Source organism: Chelonia mydas, chromosome 3 (genome assembly GCF_015237465.2).
Source record: "Chelonia mydas isolate rCheMyd1 chromosome 3, rCheMyd1.pri.v2, whole genome shotgun sequence".
Lineage (NCBI taxonomy): Eukaryota > Metazoa > Chordata > Testudines > Cheloniidae > Chelonia > Chelonia mydas.
The window spans coordinates 39,704,774-39,709,668 of record NC_057851.1 but is presented as its reverse complement, the minus strand read 5'-3'; positions in this window follow the sequence as shown (position 1 = coordinate 39,709,668).

The following is a 4,895-nucleotide window of genomic DNA, read 5'->3' as shown; positions in this document are numbered from 1 at the left end:
TACCATTTTTTAAACAGATTAAGTAAAAAGTTACTCAGAATTTTATCTTGTCTTTTGCTAAAGGCCTAATACCTTATATGAAATGTTATTCCATTTCAGTCACAGTGTATTAGTACAGGATTCTTCTCAGCACTGGAAGATTTTCTCTTGTCTTTCATAGAGTTAATCTCTTTGTTACTGTCAAGAACATTGTGTGGCTTGTTGATGTTTGTTGCTGTTTGAATACTTCTTGCAAATCAGGCTCTTATGTTTCATGATGAATGTGGCCAAGAAAGTCCTTTGATATGATTTAATTAAGGTATATTCAATTTCTTTGGTTCATCTATATGCCAGATGAAATTTAAGAGTGAAGAGGTTTAATTATTTCCTCTTGTCCTACCAATCCCCTCTCCCCAAATTGTCATTATATGAAAGCTAACACAATTGGAAATTTAAGTCTGTTTAACCCTGGATACTAAAAGTTTCAAACCTTACTCTGATGCTGGAGGAGAAAACTGGGACAGTTGAAAATGAATCCTCTGTTCCAGAAATCCTGCTGGATAGGAAAGGAATCCACTACTAAGGGAAGCCTGAAGAATGAACAGTGTAGGTCACAGATGATACTGCTTTGAAAACAAGCAGTGGGTGCTGCTAAGGCAATTGGCTAGATAGCTGGGACTGTATACTCTTTATTCATAAGAAAATGGTGTGTAGGACCAAGTTGCATGAACCAGCACATTAGTCAGGTTTCCATTTCATTTCTTTTGAATACTTGGGAGAGGTCCTGTTCTGCTGCTTGTGTGGTGGTAAAAAGGCTCACCCTAGTCTCATTCTTTTGTGTTCCTGTGCAGTAGAAAGTAGCATTTATCCCTTGCAATACTGCATTATGTTGTTATAGACTTTCTTTATTGGATCTGGACTGTGGGACACTCAAATTTTCATTAGGCACCCCAGTAATCAAGGTTGCAGGATGTCCCCCACATGAGCCTTCCTGATAAGTCCAGAATGCTCCCTAGGACTTTGATCATTCCTTGCAGAGCAGCCTGTTCTAGGAATAAATCAGACTACTCTGATAGAGATCAACCTTACCTACATCCCTAGATGTACAACTAAGCAGGCACACTCATGTAACACAACAGTAACACAGCTCAATGAATTAGATGTTGGGTAGGTGATATAGGCACTATCAAACATATCCATCCACCATCAAGATGATAAAGAGAGTGCTCCCCTCCGGTATGCTGTTTATCTTGAGTGCCATAGGAGTAGGAGGGAGGGGGAAGCTCAAGAAGCCCCAGTGGTAAAGATGTAAGTTCAACTGCCTATGACTACAACATATCTTGTTGTAACAGCCAGGGATTTTTTGGTTCATGCAGCTGTTCTAAGGGGCAGGTGAGAACTGATCAGGAGGGAATGGGGGGATGCAGATGTGAGCTGTCAATCCCCCCCCCCCCCCAAAAAAAAGTGTCTTGGTACAAAATGAATACCCACATTAGCATGACACACAATTAAAACAGATGTTACCTATAAGTAATAAATCTTAATCATGCTGATGTAAGAGTTCAGGCTTTGTATCTGAGTGATAAAGTGAAAGTGAGTATTGGGTTTACCTATATGCTGTAAAGGTGGGGTGGGGGAGGTGGGGAAAGGAGTTTGTTGTGGAATGATGGAACTTGAGTGTCTGGATATATACTGTTTTACAGGGGTAAGACATGAGCTGAAGTTGATCTGGGTATTAATGTGGGCTTGTTGGGTAAGTGTCTTTATTTTTAGTGTCAAGGAATGCAGCAGAGCAATATAAATTCTAAGGCAGTTCAGTTTAGAGTGTGGGATATTAATGAACCGAATGCTAACACTTGTACATGGAAAATGAGTTAATGAGGCTGTCTCCAGGTCATGCCCTCAGTCCACACTCTTCCCTCTATGAAAGTCTAGAGGAGGGGAGTCAATACCTAGTAGAATTTAGTAGTACTATCAGCTGCCAAAGGTGCCTGCACATCAGAGATCAGAGCCTTCCCTTTCTCCCAGATCCTCTCATTCAGTACTTCCCCATGACCCACACAATTCTGCCTCTCCCAAGTCCTGGCATGCAGATTAGCATTTAAAAAGGCTAAAGCTTCTTTGGAAGCTGCTTAGGAAATTCAGGTTAAAAAAATCCCATTGACATTTGTGTGAACTGGGCATCTAACATACACAGCACACACACAGACACACACACACACACAGCCCCCAGGCAGCTTTGAAAACCTCAGGCATAGGACCAGCCTCTGGATCAAGTGTGTCTTTGATTGTTAGGAGCCCAACAAAACTTTACACTCATAAAAACTATAAATTGGGCAGAAAATTGTCGAGGACTTGAACCCCAGATGGTATGGTTTGTTGTCTGACCGCAGAGAGACAGGCAACACCAGCAAGGTCCAAACACAAGTTCTTTATTGAAGAGTGCACACAACAATAGAGAGCAGCCCATCTCCAAGGAGAACCAGCTACCTCCTAGGCAAAACTAATAGGTTTTTATAGACAGGTCTGTCACCTCACAGATTATTCATAAAGTAGCCCAACCCCCTCTTTGTTAGTTAAAAGTTCTCTATTATGCATGCATGCCTATCCCCTATTGTATATAACTTTTAGCAAGTCGTTATACAACTTTATCAATCCAGTTGTCAAACAGGAGATGAGTTACCATACATGAAACAGGAAGTGGAGACAGTGTGTCTCCTTCTCTAAACAACCCATTCTCAGAACATCTGGTACGAAAATGCAGGCCTCCCCTTTTTTCTTACTCTTTGCAACTTAAACAAGTATTCTTTTATTCTATTTATCTCACTCAGGGACTTTCCCAGCAACCTTGATTGGCCTGACTTTGGTTCGGTTGGTATAACTGCTTCATATTTAATTTTTCTCACCTAACAAAAATCAATCATCCTTATCAGCATTTTCCCCAAAAGTCCCCTTGTAGTTCATCCTTGTTTGCAAATCTATTTCTTAAGAGATAATTCACCTTCCTAGAACAGGCAAAACAAATAAAAGGATATTTCTTTGAAACCTGTGGTGTTTTGAATTTATCCTAGAATTTTTACACTTAGATATTTTAAACTGTCATCTCACTGACCTCTTGATCCCAAAGAGAAGAAATAAAATTTAAAAAAACAAAAAAACAGAGCCTCTAGAGTTTTCCTTATGCAGACTTTCATTTAGCTGGCACATCTTATTTAAGTCAATTTTATCCCTAGGTGAATTATTAGTTTTAGAAGATGACTATAGTACTGGTTCGTAGATATTTCACACATCAGAGGGTGGTCTTCCTTGTTACAGAACTTGTGTGTGTCCACATTCAACTCAGTCCTGTAGCAACTGAGCCTAAGCATCAATGCTGATATAGAAGTTTTCCAAAGGAGAACACTTTCTGTAAATAATGTCAGCCAAACATGTGTTTAGACACACCATTGATTAGAATTACCACCTTATCACTGTCTTCAGTCTTAATTTGTGAAATTGTTATATTTTCACATGCTGGTAGAAAGATAATCACCACCTGGAATTGCTTGCATTTGTTTTTTGATAAGTGATTTCTCTGATTTTTTTAAAAAAAAGATAAGTGTGAATTGATCTTGTACAGATTCAGATCCCTAATATCAGGAGGTATCTAATTTACCACAACCATCCTATTAAGACACTTCAACAGCAAATTTTTAGGTTGTAATTTGTTAAGGCAAATGTATAGCTGAAATTTTGCTTTTTCATCATGTTCACGCTGAATTACTCAATATGCAATAAGTTGTTACCAGGTCACAACTCTTTGTCCCATCAGAAGCCATATGTCCAAAAAAGTGAGATTAAATCATTAATGGTACGTGACAAACAATGAATTAGATGTTGGGTAAATGATATAGCCACTAATACACACATCCATCCACCATCAAGATAAAGAGTGCTCCCCTCTGGTATGCTGTTTGTCTTGAGCTCCATAGGAGTAGGAGGGGGAAGCTCAAAAAGCCCCAGTGGAAAGATGTAAGTTAAACTGTCTGTGACTACAACATATCTTGTTGTAACAGCCAGTGATTTTTTGGTTCATAGGGCTGTTCTGAGGGGCATGGGAGAACTGATCAGGAGGGACTAGGGGAATGCAGATGCGAGTTGTCTTTTGCCAAAAAAGACCCACAAAAACAAAATAAGCACCATCAATCCAAAATATAGTCCCCTTTTGACTGAACCATACACATAACATTTTTCATTCTTTAACTTCAAAATTTCTGGCTGTCTTTCAATATCAGCAAATTATGTATGAGACGCAACATTATAACTTTGGTCTCTATCTGCAGGAGCTACCAGCTCATCCAGACAAAGCAAAGTTGTTATCTGACCAGGAAATGACTTGAAATCTAAATCAGGCCTCATCCCAATTTTATGTTGGTGTTATTTAATTAACTTCTCTGAAATTATTGCTGGTTTACACTGGAGTAAATTAGATCAGAATATGGCCCAGAAATGACTAAAGCTTCAAAATCCATACGATCTAATATCATGAAACACATAACAATTTGTGTATATTGGGCTATACAGGTAGCATGATAGTGATAGAAAGTCACATAGCACTGTTAAGACCTCAGTGCTCTAAAAAGTGTCCAAATACCATGCTGTGTTTCTGTTTGGCCAGTGATCAAACAAACAGTTGTTCCCCAGCATGAACTAATGCCTCTAGAAGAGTTCACAAAAGGTTACATAGCCTCTTTCTACAAGAAAGTATAGTTTCTGAATTCTGTCTCTGAGCTTCACACATCTCATGTTCTCGTGAAGTGGCATGAGGTTGTCTGTCACCCTGAGACCTGTGCACCTTAATGTCATTTTTACACTCATTAAAGTTATGTGAAATCTCATACAACACAAAAACATGACATGACACTAGCACCAGCAAG